We start from the raw sequence: 24,578 nt of genomic DNA, 5'->3' as shown, positions 1-24,578 counted from the left end.
TGTGACTCTCAGATAAGCCAACCTGCAAAGAAGATTCTAAGACTAGTCCAGCTGTCTGGGAGAAGTTTAGACTAATTAAATCGTTTGGAAAGGACACTTTCCACCTTGTTGAGCTGCCTGCAGGCTGTGCAGTATACTCCAGGTTTCCAGATTTTGTGAGCTGTCACCCATGCTGGGGTGGGCTTTGGCGATGCCCCTGTCTTTGAAATGCTGCTTTTGCTACTGTAACTAGCCCCTCACTCATACTCCTGTAAGTAACTCTAATGCAACTAAATGGTTCACCAACTTGGACTTTGGTGGTATCCATACTTTGGTCTGCTGTGGGCTCCCTATCTGGGGTGAGCAGACATCTTGACATACAATAAATACAGGATTGCGGGCTGGGCATGGGTGTTCTGGGCAGGTCTGGGCAGTTTGGCTGGTATTTACATTTCTTAGCTACTAACTTAGTCCTTAAAGACAACATTGAAAAAGCAACACAAAGATGATAGTAACTCATGTTTCACCCTCTACTCATGATATGCTAGGTCCTCTTCCAAGACATTTGTAAAATCCGACTTATGAATTCTCCCAGTAATTCTGACAGATGCCATGTCAGCCTATCTGCATGGAACCACCTGTGGTCCCCAATTCTCACTAGGCATGTAATTGCATGTAATGTAAAGTCATTGCTCACATGACTAGGGCTGGTCTGTGTGTGACTGCTCTGATTATTATTATTTTTTATTGTCAACTTGACAGAACTTAAGGCTCCTGGGAAGAAGGGAACCTCAAAGAACTGCTTCCATCATACTGGCATATATGCCTGTATGTGGGGCTTTGTCTTAATTGCTAATGGATGTGGAAATGAGCAGCCCACTGTGAGCAGTACTATCCCTAGGCAGGTGATCTGGGCTATGGAAGAAAGTTAACCGAATAAGATTCAGTGAGCAAGGCAGCCAGCAGTTTTCCTCTCTGATTTCTGTTTCAGCTCCCGCTTGAACTTGAAGTCAAATAAACCATTTCTTTAACTTTTGATATGAGTTTCTTTTATCACCACAACAGAAATGGAAACCAGAACAGTAAACAATGACCTAGGGCAGAAAGGATGGCATTTCCCTTCCAAGATGAGAGCATGGAAGGTTGCAGCTTCATTCTTGGCAAGGAGCTGAGCTCTCCATCCTGCACCAGGACAGGATGCTTGCCAACAGCACATTCAGGAGTCTAGAGCCAGATCTTGTTTCAGGCAACTGCAGACCTGGACAGCAGCCGGGCTGCAGCTTCTGGAAAGACTGTAAAGTAGGACCTGCCAGCTAAGGCACTGCAGAGCCCAGGCCCACAGCCATGCTTGCTTAATGCTGCTACAGTCAGAAAGTGGGTACATAGCATTTTTGTGGACTTGTTGTGTGATGACTGGGGTGTCCCTTGGTATGAAAGAGGGTGTGTAAACCTGTTGAGAAAAAGCTGAGCAGAGTCACCTTATGTAGCAAAAGACATTGTGCACATAGGTCTCAGCCTACTTGGGATCACCTGTTTTAGACACTGGTGACTTCAAGGCCTCTGGTGACCTAAAGCCTCAGTTAAGTGTGTCATAGAATTGTGTGCTGATAACGAGAACACTGCAGTAACCCCAGAGCTCACAACCTGGGATGCATTTGTTCCTAACCCCTACCCTTGGGTTAACGTCAACTTCATTACTTGCTTCTTAGCTGCATGAGGTAATTCCTCCATCGGTGACCTCTGAATGTGCCAGAACAAACCTCTTGGCAAGCTGCAGTCCCGGAAGCAGTGTCAGACATCTAGAGAAATGAGAGAATGTTAATTCCAGAGAACGCACTGTGAGGCTCCCATCCTTGACTGGGCCGAGCCGAAGTCAGGGACAAAAGAAAAATTCCCTTCCCAATAAACATCATGTCATTCCTCAGATGACCTGGCTCTCTTAGCTCTTAAGAAAGCCCCCACATGCATGGCTTCTGTTCATCCTTAGCATATACATATGCAAATGAGGGAATGCCCTCCCTCAAGGGAGGTCAAGCAATTTATTAAGGTTTTGCAATAATAAGACCCTGTTATTTTTAAATGTTTATTGCTATCTGCTTATTATTTGAAGCACTTTCCACACACAAACTTACTTGATCCTGGCCATAGCCCTAGAGGATAGATTCTATTACCAGCCTCATTTTTGTAGATAAGGTAACTAGGGGCACAAAAGTTAATCAGTTTTTCTAAGATCTCACAGCAAAGACATAAGCAGCTGAGCAAGGATTTGAACTCATAAAGTCTGACTCATGGAGGGTGCTGGCCTCTAAAACTTTGTGTATAGCCTGGATATGATGGATTTAACTCACCATGTCTTTTTTTTCTAGTTGATTAGGGAGATAGGTTGAGATCTGAGTCCATTGCAGTTTTTTTTAAAAGTGTGTATGTGTGCGTTTGTGTGTACGTGTGCGTGTATGTGTGCCCAGACAGCTGTGTACCTCCATGTACACACTTTTATCTTAGAAAAACATTATCTGGTTTACCTACATTTATAGTGCCCTTTCTGCTGAGCCATCATCTTGGTTGATATAAAGACCCTCAATGCTAGCACTGAGAATTGTTTGTCAGCTTTGGAAGATCAAGATCTAGAGTGATTGATGCCCGAGGGTGCCATGCAGACCACAGAGCAACCCCGGGGGTGCCAAGTTGTGTGTCATTCCTCCTCTAGGTATTGAATCCAGATTGCATATGGACTCCTGATGTGGGTATGGTCAGGGTTGGAAGGGTCCCCTCTTTCTCTCTGGGACATATGTGGAATTGAGTTCAAAACCTCTTGTGTGACTTTCCCCAAGGTCCCCCAACTTGAACTTGACTCTAGGGTCTTCCCTTTTTGGCAGTTAGAATGGAGGTCTGGGCTGTCTGCTTTTCACCTTGTACACCTATTAACTTCCCATGGATGATTCCTTCTCAGTGTCCTGGGGTTGCACAGATTAGGGCCGAAGAGTGTGGGTTTAGGGTTAGCTGGCCTGGTTATTACCTTTACAGTTTATCTCCTAAGCTCCCCCTCTTCTGTACTGTAAATGAAAATGTTAGACACAGAGTGTAGCATAGTGATAGGCTATTATCCCAGTGCTTGGAGGTAGGAAGAAGCAGGAGTATGAGAAAGTCAAAGTCACTCTTAGCTGAAGAGAGATTTTGGGGCCAGCTTGAGCGATATGAGATCATGTCTCGAAACAAACAAGTAAGCAAACTCGGACAAGCACGCTTGAACCTATTTCCCCTGGCAGATGTCTTGAGGATTGGGTCTCATTTCCCTTGTGTCTTCCGACACCAAAGGCTTCAAGCAGATCTAACACTTGGTGGGTAGAGAGTGGTGAGCAGGGAGGGTCTGGCAGATATTTACACGTATGTAGAAGCACACAGCATGCTATGGTTCCTTAAGAGAACTTTCCCATGTGTTTATAATTTTATTTTCACAGTTCCATCCTCCAGGACAGTTCTTATTATCCCCGAAGATCTAGAACTTTCATGATGAGTGATGGCAGGATTCCAGGTCATAGTTTCTGCTCTTGTCCTGGCATAGTGCCCTGGCATAGTGCCCTGGCCCATACTGTGCTCACTAGAGGACTTTCTGGGACATTAGAAAGGGGGTCTTACAGAATGCACAACCTCTAACGTTGAGCCACTCGGTGACATAGTTGACTGTAACACCATCAAGATCCGAAAGCAGTCAGTAAATGTTTATGATGTGCCAGACTCTGTGTATGACGTCATTTAACCCTTAAACCCCAGAGACAGAGGTACGGCCATGTTAAAGGAGGAAAGATTTATTTTGGCTCACGGGTTGAGGCAAGCAAGCACAGGGATAACTTAGCCACCTGGATCTGCTGACTTGAGATACGCACAACTGTGCCCTTTCCCTGTCAATAAAAGAACCTGGCAGCTGGGGACTGTGGCAGGGTGTCTAGTGTGTTGTGTGGATATAACAGCTGCCCATTAAAATTAGACTGGCCGATTAACTGGGCAGAGAGAGAGAGAGAGAGAGAGAGAGAGAGAGAGAGAGAGAGAGAGAGAGAGAGAGAGAGAGGAGTGGAAGGCACGACTTCTAGAGAGAAAGGGGGTGGGGTAGGGGTGGAAAGAGGAAGGTCTTTTTGCTAGGAGTCATGAGAGGTAATAGACATGATTGTGGGCACGGGAGGATAGCTGGCCATGTGGCTAGGTGAGGCAAGGTGGATGGATTCTTTTAGATGAGCTATTTGGAAGTCTGCTCAGCTAAGGCCTGAGTTGAAAAAATTTTTTAAAGGTCTTGGCATCCTTATTTTATGGCCTACAGGAAGTCCCTTAGGCTTAGGTTTTTCCTTACTTGGAGGCACAAGCCACCGGCCTTCATCAGGGGACACTCATCTGCATTGAGTTGCATGGACACCTCACTGCAAACAGTGGAGTCTGTTGTTCCTACAACCCATTGAAACGGGTTTTGAAACGTATCCAGGTAGACGAGGCAGGAGTCCTGTCCAGCCTGAACCAGTTTTGGGTGTGTGTACACTGTGTCCTCTAAGTGAACTTGTGGTGGAAATCCTCAGTCTTACTACCTTATGCCTATGCATAATTGAGAGTCCTTATGATTTATGTCAGATGCATCATGGGAATGGACATTACCAAGAAAGAAAGACTTATCTAACCCAAGCCTGGTGGTTAAACAGAACCACATGCACTGTGCCCTTTTCTTCCTTCTGATTACATAAAGGAAAGTTCCAGACTTTCTTGAGCATTCTAGCTCAAGTAGCCAACTGCTGCTTTTCCGTGTATCATGCATGCACTGTCTCTTTAAATAAAACCTTCTGTTGCGTTGCCATTTGTGTGTGTGTGTGTGTGTGTGTGTGTGTGTGATTTTCTAATTCTCTGAATGAGACACCAAGAACTTGGAAACACCTGGTCCAGATAGGACCATAAGCAGCATTTTTAGAAGGTTCGGTCCAACGTGGCAGAACATCTCAGGTCACATCATAGGAGCTCAGGAAGCAGAGAGCAAGACAGAAAGCAGCTGGTAACAACGCACCTCTGAGAACCCGTGTGTAGTGGCCACCATCTTCCAGCTAGGTGCCACCTCCTAAAGTTTCCAGAGTCTTCCAAAGTAAGAGCACCAACTGAGGACCTATCATTCAAAGTATGAGTTTGCAGGGGCAGGGGCATTGCGTATGCATATCCCAAAGCCCTGAGCATCTGTGTTCTCAAACTGTGGTCCACAGGCCTGCAGCCGTTCTACAGTCCCTTGGAGCTTGATTAGCAATTCAGAACGTCTGGTCACCTCCAGACTTCCTGAGCCTAAACTTGGATTTTGGCAGGATCTCAAGAGATCTGTGCACATACTCTTGACAGTTGAGAGGCTCAGTGCTGAGAACTGGCAGCCCATTTCACAGAGGAAGCAAAGTAAGTCTTGGAGAGAGGCCCAGGCCTTAAGATGTCCGTTTAGCCAGTGGGGGCCAGATGCCTGTCTGCCTCCAAAGTTTTGTGCTTCGGTACCGACTGGTTTGGTTTTTAAGTTTGCCTGATTCGAGGAGATGATTATGTGTTAGGGTTTGTCGTCACTTCAGGAAGTGTGAGATACTGGTGTACAGCGGCTGGCTCCAGCTCCTGGCCCTCAGTGGAAGGGCAGCTCAGTCTATGCCATTTTCATAAGACGGTGTTAATGTAATTCCCATGCAGCATTCTGAGACTTCATTGCAGGACCTCGAGGACACCACTGACATTAAACAGATGCCTAAATGATCGCCCCCCCACCCCACCCCCATCTGGTATAAGAAACCCAAAAGGGAGATAAGCCGAATAGAGAATACCGTACCTACCACATAGTCTTTTCATGAAAATTTTGCATAATTAAAATTTGTAGACCTGGAGTAAAGGTGATTTTATTTTATTTTATTTTACTTTTTTATTTTTTAAATAATATATTTTATTAATTTATTCATATTACATCTCAATAGTTATCCCATCCCTTGTATCCTCCCATTCCTCCCTCCCTCCCATTTTCCCCTTATTCCCCTCCCCTATGACTGTAACTGAGGGGGATTTCCTCCCCCTATATATGCTCATAGGGTATCAGGTCTCTTCTTGGTAGCCTGCTATCCTTCCTCTGAGTGCCACCGGGCCTCCCCATCAAGGGGACGTGGTCAAATATGGGGCACCAGAGTACGTGTGAAAGTCAGACCCCACTCTCCACTCAACTGTGGAGAATGTCCTGTCCATTTTTGAAGGTGGAGTTCAGCTCTTCTGGGGAGACAACAGAGCAGTGATGGACACACTTGGGGGTCTGGGTTAGACCACCAGACTCTGAACCCCGGTTCTTCTGTTTGCTCGTGCTTTTTGTACCTTCTTTTCCTGATACAAGGGAATAATCGAAACACTGATTGCTTCAGAGGCATGTGAGAATGTGGACAAAGTTAGAACAGGGGACACGTGGTGAGTGTTCTGTAATGGCTCTCGGGGTTTTATTGTCTGTTTTTCCCAGAAAGTCTGAGACTGAATCAGGACGATTTTGTCTTTGGACAGACTTGAGTCACTAGGCGAGGGTCATAATTCATTGTTGCGCAAAACCCTATGAACAACAACAAAAAAGAGTTTCGTTTTCTTTTTAAAGGTAATTCATTACACCATAAAAGCAGATAAGACAGGCATAACAAGATGTCTGCTGCCTTACAGAAGCTGTCTGCATCCCATGGAAGTGCTCACAGTTCATTGAAATGTAAGGTGCCTAACTTGGGATATGACTATAAATCAGCGAAGAGGCAATGAACTTCTAAGCCTCAGGAACAGGGTTCGTGATTCCCTTCCTGTAGTTCCTAGGGACTAGATTAAGTAGCATGCATATATAATGAAGAGACAGGGTCAGCCCACTTCTCTTCTTCTACATGGAGACTAACTGCAGCCATAACGTATGGGAAGCGCTTAATAGGGCTCTTTTAAGAATTGACTTTTATATCAGTCTTTGGTGAAAATGTTTCGCACGTACTATGAAGGTGAGCAACAGATCTCTTTTAATTTTTACAAGACCCTAGGCAAGAAGGAAGAGAGTTGAGCACTTCCTGATGCATCAGGACCTTTTTGGGTTTAAGGGTGTTGGGGTTATATGGCTGCCATGAGGCAGCAAGGGCTGGCATCCACTCTGAGGCTGTGCTGACCATCAGCCTCACTCTTGACCCATCCTCACAGAGGGCATGTGTGATCTTATAGTTAGGACTATAGCTCATGGTTCTATATGAGTGTGGCCTTGCACTTTTCTTACCCTCCTTCCTCATTCCAGACTCCCAACACAGGAATGTCCTCTCATTCCACTGCCACCCTGGCTTCACTTCTGCTCTGTCTTGATATGTTTAGTCCTTTCTGCCTGGAAAATTCCTCTTCCCAGTCTTCCCTTTCTCATCATCTGACTCTTACACCTGAGACACCAGATGCCTGACTTAGTCATCTCACTTAACGCATTATCAAGGTGTTCTGGTCTGCTCGGTGATGCTTTTATCGTCTCTCCTCCTTACTGGGATAAGAACTCCTTTCAGGAAGGGATTGCCTTGCTCATTACTGTGTTGTAGACTGTAGAAGAGTGTTTGACGTTCATGGATGGACCATGAGGAGGGCAACCCAGCCTGGAAGATCCTGCATCATTATCCAGTGGCTCCTGGGGAACCATATTCTATCCTCTCCTGCTCTAGAAAATTGGAAGCTCATGGAAAGGCAGACCACAAACTACTATAGCCCAAATACTTCAGATGTAGGAAGTGTTGAGAGGCAGAGAACAGTCTCCTCCGGAGCAGCTGGGGTGTACGAATGGGGGTGGGGAGGACTCAGGTGGGATCAGAAGAGAGCACAGGGTTGGAGGAGGTAGGATTGCAGGTTTTTAATTATCTTTGTAAAATATTGTTGCTTTTTTTTAAAGGTAGGGAGTCTCAAGTAAATATGACAAAATGCTTAAGGGGATGGTGAGTATGTGATTCTTAAAAGTATCTTATTGCTTAAAATATGTTATAATAAATCACTAAACAAAACTAGATATTGGGTCCAGGAGAGAAGACCTTCCATTGTGGTGAGGGGCAGTTGGTGGCCACCTAGAAAGAGACTAGGAGGAGTCTGAGAGTAAGAAACAAGGCCGGGGCATCTGTGTGGGAACCTAGGGAGTTTCTGTTTGTGTCATCTTATAAGGAACTGATTTCATTTGGAACTTTTTTCTCCTGATCTCTAAAAATGATAGCTAATGGAAAATCAACGTCTTTCTTTCTCTATATTCTCTTCTAAGATGTTCTAACCCCAGTGAAGGCATTCATACATGCATAGCCTCTGATGACAGTCTGTGGAAGAGGGAGTCTCCTTCCCATATTGTTGCAGTGAGTGGGCACAGACAGGTGTCCACATGTGACCATGAGTGCCACTCTTGGGGGAGTTGTGCAAAGTGAAGGGTAGATCCCTGAAGCTGAGGATGGCGCTTTAGAAGCTACTTTAGGGCTGTGAGAGGGCGCATCCTTCTTACTACATATTAAGAATATGATCTCTGATCATGAAAAAGAAGTGGACATCTTAGTTTTGTATGTGTGACATATGTGTCCTAGGTTGTCAATGGACTATCATTCTGAAAATTTGATTGAAGTCCCAAATCTCAGATTATGGAATAAATACTCACACAGTTCAAAGATGAGATGTAATTATATCCAGTGTCATCTTGCCAAGTCGGATGGTAAATCTACTTTGTCCGCTAGTCACCTCTCTCACATAAAATTTATGAAAAAAGAAAACTGAAAGAATTTTGTTGGAACTGATCCATACAAATAGACCGTTCTGGCTTTCTTGTAAGGTGAGTCCTCTTCACAGGCCCTCAGAGAAATTGGCAGTAGAACTGGGGCACCATGGGTGGAGAGGTCTTGGGAATATGTATGTATCCCTAGAAGTCAGCACAAGAGTTGCCACCTGTTGGGTTTGGGGGTACACTCCTGTAATCCCAGTACTTGGGCATTGTTACAGTCAAGGCCTGGTCTCTGGCAGTCCTAGCAAGCTGGGCTCTGCCACTACCTATTTTTCTATTGCTGTGGTGAAACACAGTGTCCAAGTCAACTTACTAAGCTCGTTGGAGTGAAGGTTGGAGTCCAGGATGGTGTCTAGCAGCAGGCATGTCAGCTAGTGCAACTGAGAGCTTATATCTTGTTCTGCCATTAGAAAGGAGAGAGGGAGGGAGGGAAGGAGGGAGGGAGATGGGGGGAGTGCTAACTGGGAGTGGTGTGGGCTTTTGAAACCTGAAAAACCTACACCCAGTGACACACTGCCTTTAACAAGACCACACCTTCTAATATTCGCCAACAGTTCCATTGGGGACCAAGTATTCAGACACATGAGCCTATGGGGGCCATTATCACCCAAACCACTAGAGTCACTCATTCCCAATATGCTAATTAAAGAGAACTGTTATAGCCGAATGCTTGAAAAGGATAATTCAATGAGGCCACTCTTAGAAGGGGAAGAGATGAAGGGGTCTGGTGATGTTCCACATCTATCTTTAGGACAGTGGCATGAAATCTGGCTTTAAATAAAGGCTCAGAACCATGTGTAAAGAAGCTGTCCCGGTTAAGGTGTGGTCCCGTCCATTACTAACCCATCCTTGTCTCACTTTCGGTCTCTTCTGCAAGGTGATTTGCTATGTTGTTGGAACTGTGTGCAGTTTCCCTGGGAGGCAAGTTCTTCCTCTGGTGGCACTAGGCCTTCAACTCCAGCCCTTGCCCCAGCATGGAATTCCTGGGGGGGGGGTATTTAATTCTTTGAGCTATATTGTCTTAATCTAATAACTGAAGGGAAGAGTAAAGGTTTGTTTGTTTGTTTGTTTGTTTGTTTAGAATATCTTTTCTTCTGGTAGGATGGTACCAGGAAGATCAGGAGTTTGACCTCAGCCTGGGCTACACCAGACTCTGTCATAAAAACCAAACCAAATCCAATTTGGAACAAAACAAACAAACGAACAAAGGAAGAAAAGTGTTACCAGGGATTTGCCCAGAAAGTTTGGGGCGTGGAAGAGTCTAGAGCAGAGTAGCAAAGACAGCTAATCTGGTGATACCTGAGCTGCTGAGAACTACCCACTATGTGGAAAAGGAACAGAACTGTGGCATCTTGAGGAGATTCATTTCTAAAGACTCCCACCAAAGGAAGGGAGTCACATTTATTTAGAGGGCAGAGGTAAACTCGAGAGGACTGGGGGAGGCGGCGATTGAAAGTGGACAGCCCAGAAGCATAGCTAGATTCTTGCCCCAATGGTTTGGTCTCCAGCTGAGACCTCAGGAGGAAATGTCTCATTTGCTTCCCTTCCTCTTGGGCTCTGGTTCTAGGAGAAGGGGAAGATGAAAGATTCAAAAGGCTGGGAGAGCAGTGTCCTATTGTGCCTCCAGTAGATATCTCTCCTTGCCCCGGTTTGAATGTGAGGTGTCACCTACATGCTCATGTGCCTGAACACCTGCTCTCAGCTGGTGCCATTGTTTGATGTTGTGCATCCTTTAGGAGGTGAGGCTGGCAGTAGACATGAGTCACAAGTAGTAGGCTGACTCTGGCTTTGGCCCAAGTCTGTCTGTCTCCTAGCTTCTTAGCTACCATTGCAATGTCACCATCAAAGTGACGCACCACAAGCTCTTCCACGAAGACAGAGCTATAGCCACGAGGTCGGTCTCTTTAGCCATGAAACTGAACTGAAATAAACATGTCTTCCCTTCTGTTACCTTTTGTCATGCATTGGTCATAGCAGCAAGGAAAGTAAGTGACAGCCCTGCTCAGAGAGCCTAAAATTGGGAAAAGGAAAGGTTTTACTTTTAATGCCCGAGAATGAGTCTTCAAGTGAAGACTCCTGAAATCCTGTCTGGGTGCTCTGGGGAGTTGAGACTGGGGCATTTTCATGCAGTAGGTCAGTAATTTAAAAAAGCCATCCTGATTTTACTTGGCCATCGCCAGCTCTTATATGAAACCACAAGAGCTCTGCACAGTACCTCGTAGGGATCAAATTCTTGGTAAATGCTAAGAAAAAAAGCAGTCACGATTATTATTTTTGCCTTCCTTGCCTACCACATGAGTCTGTTTCAAACCACCGCTCTGCAGAAGCAGGGAGCACACAGGAACATGAGCAATGTGACAACTGGTATAGATATCAGGAGGGCTGCATTCAGATAACACATTAAAGTTCACCATCAGCTCCCCCATTGCCTAGAAAATGCCAAGTGAAGAAATGGGCAAGATGACGTCTATTGAGCTTGCGCTGCTCACCCTCCTGAGTGACATTTCCTCGAGTCCCTGAGAAGGTCTTTGATAAAGCCCCTGGGCATGCTAGCAGACTGGGGCGGTAGGTGATTTCTCACTGTGGTTTTTGTACTGAATTTAAGTCATGGGAATTATAAAGTCTGAGTCTCTCCTCCTCCTGGCTTTAATGAAGGCCTAGCATAATTCTCTCTTTGTAAGCCTACGATGCCATTTAGCCATGGCATCTTAGTCACGTCCTTAAGTGGAGAAAGAACCTCTATAACTCTTTAAGTCTCACATTGTGGGGCATCTGGAAAGACTGACTATGGCAGCAAATACAAATCTCCAGTGTATTGTCCCACAAGTAGGTAGAATCTACATAGAATCTAAAACTGCGGTGTCAGCCAAAGGACCCTGTGCTTGCTGACCATTTTTCTGGGGATGAGGTTCTCAACATACTAGTCTTCATTTTGTTTTGAATTTATAAAAAACAAGATATGTTTATTATTTGTGTAGATGTATATGTGCCTGAATGAGTTTATGTGTACCATACATCATACAGCATCAGATCCCCTGGAACTGCAGCTGTGGATGGCTGAACGGTGTCCTGTGGGTGCTGGGACATGAATCTAGGTCCTCTGCAAATGCAATAATGCGCCTAACTACTGCTCCATCTCTCTAGCTCCTGTTTTAAATTCGTGACAATTTAGTATGTGAGGTTGGCTATAAGAAGTTTGGTAAAACAATGGGACGAGATAGACTCATCCATAACTGGATCACCAGTCACTTATGAGCATCACTTTATGATGATATGCAAGCACTGGGTGATTCATCCCAACAGTCTGGGAAATGTGACTGGAGCTGCACGTTGCACTTGCTTTCCTTCCTCTTTCAGTATGACTCTGTTAATAATAAAGCTTCCACAACACGAGAAAATTGCCACTGATATGAATTCATAGGAGGCACACGTACATTTTAGGCAGTCGAGTCTGCGTTCTAGACAGACCTTTGCTAGATCAGAGCATTTTCTGCAATAGAACACTGTGGAGATCTTCTGTGATTGATTCAGAGAATGAGAGGCCCGGCTGCTCTACTGTTGTTTGAAATACCCCATGTCAAATCAATACGGCCAAGAAGAATAACAGATCCATCTCTCCCTAGGAAATAACCTATCTTTAAATGACAGGAATACTTTGTTCTTTGGATTGCTGACCCTCTCTCTATTTTAGCTGACCTGAGAAAATCATTTGACAAAAAACGTCTTCAAACATATGATGGAAGCAACTCATTAGTATGGGACAGACATTTAGGGAAACAGAATCAATTCAACTGTTTTTTTCTTTTCAGCTTGTATATCTGTCTCTACACTTTTTTTTTTATATCTTCTCTGAAATGGCCAAGTATTTTCTACTTCCTGTTTATGTCATACATTTATTATGTATATTTCTTTTTAACTTTCATTTGTTTGTTCTATTTCTGCTATAAGTTCTGCACCTACCTTCCTGCTCCTTTTATTCATTCTGTAGTTCCTTGTCCCGATTCATGCGTGTTGCACATCATCTTGCCCATTTCTTTCTGTCATCCTAGCCTCCTGATTCGGCTCTCTCACTTGTATACCTCCGTCCCATCCCACTCTCCAGCCTATGAAGAGAGAGATGACTGATGGGTATAAGGGAAGCTTAAGGACAGAAGCAACAGAAGGTGCTGGGCCCCTTACAACAGAGTGTGAGAAACCACAGCAAACCCTGGGCTTCTGTCATTTGAGCCAATTCGAACTCTAAAAATCTAAAACAGCCAATCTTGGTCAAGATGTGGGAGTGGTCTCCAACCAATAATCTCAAGGATGGCAAAGATGAGAAGCTAGAAGCATTACATGAGGTGGGGGCTGAGGTCTTCTGCTTGGGTACGTTCTCTCTGGGAGGCGGTACATGTTTGGGGGATGCTGGAGTTTGTAGAGAAGGCAGCAGGTTCTGGTGGCATTTTGAAGTTTTACCTACCTCTGTTGGGTGTGAACACTGAACACATGCACTCACCTTCTGCTTTCGTGTCACATTTCACTGCACACAGGATGATCTGTTTCTAGACAGCCAGCTTCAAGGTAAAAGCCATCCAGGAGTTTTCTGATTTAATGCTGTGTTGGACCTCATTGGCCACAACCGAGCCTCTGGATGCCTGATATGTTTTTTAGTAGCCTTAGTGGATGAAGATTCTTGGAGGAAGGACCCACCCTTTCCCATGTCTCAGCATTTCTCAGTGGGCAATGTCAAGGAAATGCTTGGATAAGCATGTAAACATGTCAAACACGAAGCTTTAATCTAGCAACTTTATTACTTTTCTCATTTCAGTAGACTTGCGGGTCAGAATGACTTAGGATTGGATTCAAGTTGTATAAGTAATAGCTATGACTTTAAGTAACTCATCTCCTTGCCTACAAATTGTGGACGACACAGTCATATCTGGGTGTTGTTGTGAGGATGCAACAAAGAAGAGGGAAGAACACACATGGGGGGTCAGTGAGAAGGTGCTAATCACTTAGAGACCCTCCTTGCTCTCTCAGACCCCAGATGCTGCCCCACTGCTCAGTATGCCTCTTCATGCATCTCTTTAAAGTAGTATTACCATAAGGCAAATGACCTTCATTTACTAGCTTGAAAGACCCAAGTAACTAAAAGTATATTCACTGGAGTTCAGGGTAGACAGTGTTCAAATGCAGTGCTTCATGACACCCGGGCCCGCATATTTGTTTTGGCCTTTTGTCTTTTGTCTTTGCAAGTTTATAGAGTTTGATACATACAAATGTGTGTGTGTGTGTGTGTGTGTGTGTGTGTGTGTGTGTGTGTGTGTGTCTGTGTCTGTGTCTGTGTGTGTATACCACAAAACATATACTCACAATATAGACATATATCATATAAATTATATATTTTCTTTTTCATTGTTTGAGAATTTCATCATGCATATAATGCATTTTGATCAAATCTCCTCCAGTTTTTTCCTTGTCCTCCCCAGTCTATTTTTTTCCCAACTTCATATGTCCTTTTTCAGATCAACTAATTCCACTTAGTTCCCTCTGTCTGCATAGGTACATGATTGACTTCTGGGGCATGGCTAACCGCTTACAGGTCACATTCCTAAAGAAACCTGAGTCTTCTTCCCAGCACTCACCAGTTGCCAGTGACGCCTCAGGTAGGCTGTGGCTTCCTGAGCCCCTCATGCTGGGCTGTGGGCTGGCCTGTCTAATGTAGATCATGTGCATGCAGTCCCAGCTGCTGAGAGTTCCTGTGTTCAGCAACACTGTCATGTCTAGAAAGTTGTTTTCTTATGGATATTTGCTACCTCTTGCTCTTCCTTGTTTATACCCTCTCTTTTGCAATGGTCCCTGAGCCTTGCAAGTAGGGAGTGTGATTACCTCTCCCATGTAGAGCCAAGCGCCACTGTACTCTAACCTCTTCCAGGGTCTTGGAAAACAGAGGCAAGTTTTTTGCAGGTTTGTGTCCCCAGAGAGTTACATACGAACCCAACACTGAGAGACACACATACGAAACCGTTGTGGCTGTGTTCTGCTGGCCCAATATCCCATTCCTCAGCCAATCTTAGATATGAGTTTCCCCATGTGAATATGGCTGTCTTTTGCATATTACTACGTGTGGTCACCTGAAAAAAAAAAAGACACCTTAAAACATTCCTTGGCAGTTCCTAGGAATGGAAGACATGACCTTTATTTAGAAGAAAGGTCTTTGCAGATGTGGTTAAGGTCAGAATCTTCAGGTGGGGTGATCATCTGGCGGATTACTTAGAGGGGCCTTATAGCTGATCTGTGTCCAGTTTCAGAAGAGGAAGGCTGAAGGAAACTTGAGAAGAAGATGCAGAGTGGAGGAAGAGGCAGTGTACGGGGCTGTGGAGTAAGTCACTGTAGTGATGAGAAATGACAATGGCCCCTGAAACATGGCGGAGACAGGAAGAAAGAATTCCCTAAAGAAACACAGCCTGTCTGACAGCAGCACTTCACACTTCCAGCTTCTCGGAGCATGAAAGAATAACTTCCTCTGTTTAAGCCACTGTGTTTGCTAAATTCGGTGATAAGAAATGAAATTTCTTAATTGCCAATTCTCTTCCATGATTCTGTCTCAGATTTGCTCCAAGTGGTGAAGCGATGTTATTGGCTTGGCTTCCTAGCTTAACTGTTAATGTTTAAGCTTTCTTTGCTCTTAGCTAAAGGACTTTCACTAACCAAACTTGAGTCAAGTTAGATTACATTGAGAAGAGACTAAAGGCTATATAAAACTTGATATTAAAGATCCAAGGCCAGTATTTTGGGGCCTTTAATCACTTGCTTAAAGAAAGGCAGAAAGGTGAACTAGGAATTTCCTCTGTACATAGAAAGTACTAATTAGAGAAATGGACTGAGAAGATTGCCTCATTAACTGGTAAATTGATTTAAGCTCACCAGAAACTTGGTGCCACTAGGTCTGAAAAATCATGCCCATGGGTAGTTTAATATCCTTGCAGTATATGACAGCTGGCACAGCGAATGCATGCCTTTCTAAAATTAAATTTGTACAGGATAATGTTGAGGTAAAAATTATAGTACCATCTTGACATCTAGAAGTAAATAAAGTGACCAAGCATTATTTGCAAGGGATTCTAAAGAATAACTGCAGGCTTATAGATAGAAAAATAAAAGAAATCAAATCTTAAGGACCAGTGATAAGGACTTTCACTCTGGAGCTAATATGCTACAGGGTCATAGTCTTCTGAGATTTTTGACAAGAGAAGGCCATCTGCTGTGCCGATGTCTCCACAGGCCCCATTGTCATTGTGAGCACATCAAAGGCAAGGCGCAGAATCAGTCCTTCTCTGAGCAACAATGACAACAAAATGCAATTTGAAAGGCATAGATTTGTACCTAGACATAAGTGTGTTGCAAGCGATCAGGTCCTGTTTGAGTGTCCCGTTAGCTGGAGCTTCCACAGAAATGGGAACTCCCCATGGAAGGTTGGGGAGCAGCATGGGTCATCTGAAGGTCACCCAGTTCTGTTCCTCAGGAAGGAGCCAAATCGAGAAGCAGAGCTTCTTGTTTATCCTATTTTGTCACAATTTTATAAAATCTCAGTTTTACTAGTATCTGTCATACATTGTTTTTATGGCTCTTCCTGGGTCAGGAGCATCCCATAGTTGTCCTCACGGCTCTGATCATTTGCCTTGATAACTCTTGATTTTGTTTTTCTAAGTTCCCACCATTATTGCAGTGCTCGGGGGAAAAAAAATGAAAGGGATGGAATGTAGATAAGCTATAGCACCTTTCCTTAAAATTTAATATCCAGGTGTAATTATCTGGGGAACCATATAAAAAGCCAAGTCTGTAAGTATTAGAAATAAGCTTCTGAACTGTAAACATAAGGCGTGATTCTGATTTTTTAAAAACAGATTTAATTTATTCTATGTATGAGTGCTCTATCTGCATGTGCACCTCCATGCCAGAAGAGGGCATCAGATTCCAGTATAGATGGTTGTGAGCTACCATGTGGTTGCTGGGAATTGAACTCAGGACCCCTGGAGGAGCAGACAATGCTCTTATCTGCTGAACCATCTCTCCAGCCCGCAATTCTGATTTTACTTGACATCTAAGAATAAAAAAAAAAAATTACAAAGATAGAAAACTAAATTAGGAAAGCAATGTGTGCTTCCTCTTGCTTCCATGGTACTCCCCAGCCCAGGAGGGTTATTCCTGACATATGAGAGAAGTTCAGGATTTTTCTATCAAATAAGCGTTTACTATCTGAGTGTCTGTGATAAGAAACCAGGAAGTGACTCAGCTGGGCAGCCTCAAGCTGAGACTGATTGCAGCCAGGCCATGACCTGGCTCTGAGGCCATTACCAGGCCCCACAGTGCGAGCATCTGTTTTCAAGTTCATTCGCAGGAGTGCTAGCTGTTCATAGATCGGGCAAGCAGCAGAAGCCGTGGCCATATCAGTCTTGGTGAGTGGGAGGTCCCTTCATAATGCCGTGAATAGCCTCCATCACTGCCACTGTAGCCATTTTGTTCATGAACCCACTGGGCAAGGAAGCTGGGAACATGGACAGACTATTCTAACACACCGGAGTACAGACATGTTTGCCTAAGGCTATTCTTCCAAGTGCATTGCCTTCTGTGCTCATCTGAAAATGTCTTCATATGCCTTAACTCACCGGTTTTCTCGTTGTATCTTTCCATGTTCCTGACCACCCTATCAAATTGTAAGGTACAGTTCATGCTCTCTCTCTCTCTCTCTCTCTCTCTCTCTCTCTCTCTCTCTCTCTCTCTCTCTCTCTTTCTCTCTCCCCTCTCAGGTATTCCTATTTTTCAAAAAAAAATGACCAAGATGGGTAACCAAGTTCTGTCCCTTGGAAGGATCTACCTTCGCTTGAGAGGACTTTGGGATAGGGCAGTATATTGCAGCTCCTCAGTTGGCTGGTGCCTGCATATTGTGTAGTACATACGTGTAACCCAAAAGTGGTTTTAGTTCTCAAAATGGCTTTAGGGGATTCCCTAAGAAGCCATTGATTTTGGGGGACAAGAAGAATAGCAGAGTTAGGGTTATAAGATTTAGGATATATCTTTGTATAACTCACTTGTGTCTTAAGGGCCAGATTAAGCCTGATCTTATTTATGTCATTTCTCCTTGAGGAGTGAGTGCTCTGTTCATGGGCAGCCATGGAGCTTGTTGAGTTAGATTAATACCTACTGAGGTTTCACAATTCAGTTTGCATGGCATGTTAATATCTCGGGAACAAGCATTCAGTGTCTACTGAGGTCTAGCATGAACAAAGAGTTGTTTCCCACAAAATGAATGTTAAACTCGGGATATCGTTCAGCTGGCAGGCTAGTTACCTGATATGTATAAGACTCTGGGTTCAATCCGCAGCATCCCATAGGCTGGGTGGGGTAGCACACTTCTTTTATCCCAACACTTACTTGGAAGATTTAAGGCCATCCTCTGTTACCTAGTGCATTCCAAGTTCCTTGGCTACCTAGGGAGTCAGAGACCAAACTAGGCTAGAAACCTTTCTCAAAAACCAACAAACCAACCAACAAACAAGCCAACCAACAAACCAAACTAACAAACAAACTCACTCTCAGTCAATGTAGTTATCTTCAAGGACTGAACAACTTTCTTCCATGATTCTAGGAGTCTTAATTTAAATTTGCTCATACAGGCCTACCAAAGGCTGCAGACAGCTGTCCCCACCCTTTCAGCACACTCAGCTGTGCTGTGTTCTAAAGTCAAAGTATCACAAAGCCTTATGTAGCATCATGGGCCTGTTTCAAAGTATTTTTCTCATTGTTATTTATTTATTTTATATGGTACCCAAGGTCTTGATTGTGTTAGACTTCCTGCAAATACGAGGGGGGCATGTGGGAGCTTGTTCTAGGAATAAAAACACACCGAGAAGAGTGGCTGTGGTTGGGATTGCTAATGTATTGAAGGATTACCACAACATGAGGAACTGTATTAACTGGTCGGTTGCAGTGTTAGAAAGGCTGAGAACCCCTGTACTAACCCTTTTGTTTGCTACAGCTATGTAGTGTTCCTTTGCTTTACTGAGCTCTCAGGTAGACTTTTAGTGGCTCTACCTGCACCGCCGTGTAGCAAGCCTCACTCCATGGGTCAAGGAAGCTATTGAGATTCCTCCAGCTTTTGAGCATGTCTCTTCCAACTGCAAGTTCTCAAAATGGTGAAATATCTACAGATTACGTTCAAACTCCTGATCCTACTTAAATGTGGACCTGGGACAAAACTCTACTGATCTGCATTTTTATGCATGAGGAGCAGTGATACTTAGGTCTCTGGGAATTAGTGCTAGCTCAGAGTCTATGTCCAGTAAACAACCACTCATAAATAAGTCTGAATCTATCTGTCTGTCTATCTATCTATCTATCTATCTATCTATCTATCTATCTATCTAACAGATGAGCTGGTTTAGGCCTGGAACTGAGTGGTGGGCTATGCTCTTCTGTTCAGTCTTTAGAACAATGATCCTCAACTTGTGGGTCATAGCCCCTTTGGAGGTTGAACAACGCTTTCGCTGGAGTCACCTAAGACAATTTGCATGCCAGGTATTTACATTATGATCCAAAAAAAGTAGCAAAGTTATAGTCATAAAGTAGCAATGAAAATAATCTTATGGTTGAGGGTCAGCATGGGAGTAAAGGGTCATATGGCACCAGGAAGGTTGAGACCCCTTTTCTAGAGCTGTCTCTCTTGTGCAGATCATCCAGGATTTCAGCAGGCTCCCCTTCCATCTTATTCCTGTGGTTGACCCCCCACCCCCGCCCCCTGTGCTGAAGGTTCATTCCATGGGACCACTGCTTTGCATATGTCCTGCTGCACGCACCTCGCCTGTAGGCTGCCATCAGTTCCTGCCTGAGGCTTCTCAGACTGCCTTTCTTTGAGGTTTGCCATGTGGACCTCACACATGCCTGGCCAGTGCAGCCCAAAATCTAAGCTAATTTTCTGCATCCAGTCTCCTCTTGCCTGTCTCCTGTTGGTTGCCTGTCTCCTGCATTGGAATCCCAACTGATAAAGAATCTATACTTTGCCTCACCTCTCTCACGCCATCCCCTCATATTTCATTATTTGTCTTATTGCATAGGCATCACTTCTGCTCTATTCTGTAACAGCCATGGCATATTAGATAAGACGATCTTTGGAATCACAGGACAGGGATTTACTAGGTGGACTAAAGACATCTTTATGGTTCTCATATAATAATCAGTCTGCAGGTGTCACTCTAGACCCATCCTCAAAACTTCAGGGTCAGGGATCCTTCTAGCCCCTTATCTCTACAACATATGTTTCTCCTCCTTAACTCAAGAAGTTGTAAGCTTTTACAATCTTTTTTTTTTTTTTTGCCTATAGGTAGCTTTGTGCCTTTCCTCCAGGGAAAAGAAGGGAAGGACCAGAAGGCTTTGTGTCAACCAATTCCTAACCCCTCCTTTTAAAGAAGGAAGCAGGAACCTCCCCATTTGACTCATTTAATTAAAAGTTGGTGTAATAGCTCTGTTCTGTCTGTTCCAGGCTGTCCATGTTAGAGGGTGAATATTCTTAGTAGGCACACTGCTTCCCCAAACAAAACTATGCATCTCTGTGGAAGGAAGAAAGATGGAAACTTGACATTTCTAAGCTAGCATTTTTTTTATTTACCTGAGTTAGTGTGTGTTGATAGTCTTGGGCAGGAAGAAGAAGGAAGCTTAGGGTCTGGGCCATGAGAGAGCAAGAAGGTGCGGGAACTGTGAAAGCTACAGGAAAGCCTTCCCTTCGAATCCAGTGAAGGTGGTTAATGTACTGTGTGTGTGCTCATTTTCCTTTGAGGAAAGGAGAACTGGTCATAAGGATCCCTCATCCTTGCACTGCTTCTCCTGCCTCCCTCCCTGCAGGGGCACCATCTTGTTTCTTGTGGTGGTTTGAATAAAAATGGCCCCATAGGCTGATAGGAAGTGGCACCATTAGGGGGTAGGGCAGTAGTTGTGGACTTGCTGGAGGAAGAGTGTCACTGGGACAACTTTGATGTCTCAGATGCTCAAGCCAGGCCTAGTGTGTCACTCTCTCTTCTTGCTGTCTGCTGATCTAGACCTAGAACACTCAGCTCCTTCTCCAGCACCATGTCTGCCTGCAGACCACCATGCTTCCTGCCATGATGACAATGGACTGAACCTCTGAACTGTAAACCAGCCCCAGTTAAATGTTTTTCCTTTATAGGAGTTGATGAGGTCATAGTATCTCTTCATAGCCATAGAAACACTCATCTGTGGAGTCTTATTAATCTGTATGGTCTGCTCTTCTCATTGCTGGGGCATGATGTCTCACAGAAGCATCTTGTTTTGGACCTTGGCACCTCAGATTTGAGTTCATCACAGTTGAGAGGCAAACAGAGCAGCTCCATGGCAGGGGCAGGGCTTATTCTTGAGATCTTCATATTGTATCCTAACCTGGAGGCACAGCATAGACCAGAACTATGTCTTACGCCTAGCATCTTACTTCTGCTAGCAAGGCCTTATCTTCTGAAGGTTTCACTGCCCTCCAAAACTGTACTGCCAGCTGAGGACCAAGGGTCAAACATAGGAGCCTATGGTGGACATCTTGCATTCAAACCATGACAGAGGATTTCCTCTGGCTTGTGGTACCAGACCCTTGTCTTCTCTGCTGCCAACCAAAGTGACCTCTTTGAGTTTGGAATAAACAATGATTTTTTTTAAAGCTTACAATTACACTCATTCCACACAGGAGCTATGCATATGTCCCCCAGGCTCCTGGGGACCAGGCTTCGAGCAGGATGACCTACACTGTGAAAGCCTTCTCTTCTGCAGTCTTGGCCATGCATAATTAACAAGACACCAACTATAACAACTATTACATAAGTGCCAATTTCTCTTGCTGACACATTATTCGTATTTTGTTTTGGACCCCGCACCAGAATAAAACGTAGATCAATTGAAGAGGTAGGCAACATATTTCTCATATATATGATCTAACATAAATATGAGTCTAACATGTATCATGGGTAAACCAATAAAATGACTGGATGAAGCAATAAAAGCTATTATACAATTAAAAATAACAACTGAAATTACAAAGACAACCCTGTTGTTATATATAGTTCACAAACTATGAATGAAAGCACGGTGATTCCTTTTTGTCCCCAAATAAGTGTCTTGCCCCATGATGAGACCACAGGGTCTCAGTGGAAAAGCATTTGACCAATGTCATTGCTTCTTCAGGTAATAAGTTTTAGTCATTTTTAATTTTTGATCTGTAGGCTGTCTCCATGGTAAATAGTTGGAAGTGTTAGTAATAGCTAAGTGAGAACATGTGCCATGGCCACCTTGACTAGTGGGGGACTGTCACTTTTTGTTGTTGTTGTTTTTCTTAAAAGTCACAGAGCATCTCATGAAAGTAGCATCCTCCTCCAATTGTGCCCTGAGGAAGCATTAGACCCTCGTGGCTCAGGCTTGGACCCTCTGCTGTTTTCTACCTGGTGAAGCGCCACCTCTTCCTCCAGTCTGTGTTCTCTACTATGCTACACAGCACTCATTTTTCTGACTCTGATAGGAAGCCACCCTTCCTAGCCCAAAGGGCTAGGCTGGTATAAGGCTGCTACAAGGCTGGTAAGATGGGTGCCCGTGTAGTCTTTTTAGTCTTGTGATGTTTGAGTCTTTTTCAAAAGCCAGAGATATTTGTCAGCCGATCTGCCTTTGTGCATCAGCGAATAAAAGTTCTCTTCATGTTCATGACCCACTTCTGCGTAATCAGATCATAAAGAAAGAGAGGATGGAGGGAGGTTTGGAGCGCTCTGATGGCTCATTATACAAAGCTGTCAAATCCCAAGGTGAGCAAGACATCAGGCTACCTTGAAAACTACATTTCCTAAAGCGCTCATTTGTAACAGACACCCAAGGGAACCCAGGAGAGTGGCACAAAACAATTAGCCACTAAAATCTTTGCCTGGGTCTACTTCATTATTTATATTTTTTCTTGCTGCTGTCAGAACGCATTTGCATGCACATTCATTTCAACACCAGCAAGAGTTAGTAGAAATCCGTTTCTTTCCCTAACTCATCTTTATGGTGCGTTCACGAGGGATCACCCTTTTCTACTTTCCTGAGAGACATACTCATGGGAGTCTGAATGTGAGGGGGGCTGAGTGGTTGAGGAAGCTGAAGTCGTCAGGTGAGAAGCATCCTAAACACAGGGTAGTATTTCCGTACCTTTCTTTGCCTTCTCTGTTGTCGTAGAGTCTTCTAGTTTCTTTCCAGGAAAAAGCCTTTTGGTTTTTTCTTTAATTTATAATTTCTCCTTAGATCTAAAACTGAGGCTGACTAAAGTCTCATGCAGTAGCCAGCTTATTTAGAGCATCAGAGAGTTCATACTCTGAGGGTAAAGACGAGTTGCCTGAGTAAAGTGTAAAAACACAGAGACAAGCTGCACATGGCAAAAGCCCATGCCTTTCCGTAGAGACATATAAATATTCAGGTGACTAGCAGCAGCAAGCAATGATGAGTAACGTGAAGGAAACTCACCCCTGTCTGCTCCACCTGGGAAGAGCATGAAAGCGCATGGCAAGAACGGTTCCGTGTTTCGAAGAAACTGAGGTCACAAGACTCTTGTTTTCTTGGGGTTTTCTCACAAGCACTCAGAATTCTCTTCACAGGACTCCACTCATGGACCGTGTTCTGACAACATGCTTTACCGAGGTAGTTTTCAGAAGTGGCTGTTGGTTTTCTGTTCACAGTTCTCCGGAGGGCTGGCTGTACTCAAAGCCTTGCTGAAGTGCGACGGGACGGAGAGCAATGAGATGAAGGGGCTCAGGTCCTGAGCTACCGCATGGAGCCAGGTAATGAATTCCACTGTATGTTCACAGAGCATCTTGGTGGGTAACCACTCCTCCTGTTTTCTGTGACCTTTCTTACCCCGCTATGATTATCTAGAGGGAATAACTAATTAGATCAATCAGAGTAGCCGTTGGGGGGCCCGAGCAGAGAGAGGATGGGATATTTACCCAGGTGTGCTGTGAGATATCTACGTGAAGATGGCAGGCAGGAATTTAGATATTCACCCACATGATTTAAAGGAGGAAGTATAGAGACAGCAGCCTAATCCTTGTGTGTGACTTCAAAAGAGTTGTGAGGCTGTCTACAGAAGAGGACAGAGAATGGGGGGCACGTCTAAGAGTGAACCTCAGGGTTCCTCATTATCTAGGGCAGCAGTTCTCAACTGTGGGCCATGACCCCTCTGTGGGTTGAATGACCCTTTCACAGGGGTCACCTAAGACAATTGGCATATATATATATATCAATAGCAAAATTACAGTTATGAAGAAATAACAAAAATAATTTTATGGTTGGGAGACAACACAATGTGAGGAGCTGTATTAAGCGGTTGTAGCATCAGCAAGGTTGAGGACCACTCATCTAGAAGATGACTGGAAGGGAGTTTGAAAAAAAAAAAGCAGGAGGGAGATCAGGAGTAGATTAAGAGGAAGGAGTGGCCACCATTCTGGATGCTACAGAGTCGTAGAGTAGCTATGAGGGTCCTAGGTGACTTTGACAGGAGACTTCATGTCAGCGACAGAGTGAAGACGATTGGAAATGGGATGAAGAGAGAATCGGAGGTGAGGAAGTCCAGGTTATTTTGTCTGAAAGTTCTTTTCAAGAAAGTTAACATTAAGAGCATTGAGATATGGTAGAGAGGGGTGGGCTTTGGGGATGTGGCATAAAATGTGATCTTCTGATTCTCCTTCAGTGTTAAGGATGAAAACAAGGCCCTTGTGTCTTCTTAGCCTAAGAGGGAAACTTTATAGAGATGAAGTGATTGAATCTATGGTGTGCTATCAAA

General features: G+C 44.2%; 1 long non-coding RNA gene across 1 annotated transcript in view; it reads left to right on the top strand.

The window, feature by feature from the left end:
* The window catches only part of LOC311589251, a 93,672-nt gene that overhangs the window by 63,382 nt on the left and 5,712 nt on the right, over positions 1–24,578 (top strand). Inside the window, exon 3 of the long non-coding RNA XR_014776470.1 lies at positions 23,476–23,577. This is a non-coding gene — a long non-coding RNA (uncharacterized lncRNA). The remainder of the gene's footprint in view (positions 1–23,475; positions 23,578–24,578) is intronic.

The sequence above is a fragment of the Acomys minous genome, assembly GCF_964271855.1.
Source record: "Acomys minous genome assembly, chromosome: 18".
In the NCBI taxonomy this organism is placed as follows: domain Eukaryota; kingdom Metazoa; phylum Chordata; class Mammalia; order Rodentia; family Muridae; genus Acomys; species Acomys minous.
The sequence above is the reverse complement of the archived record's forward strand: the minus strand, read 5'-3'. Positions and strand labels throughout refer to the sequence as shown.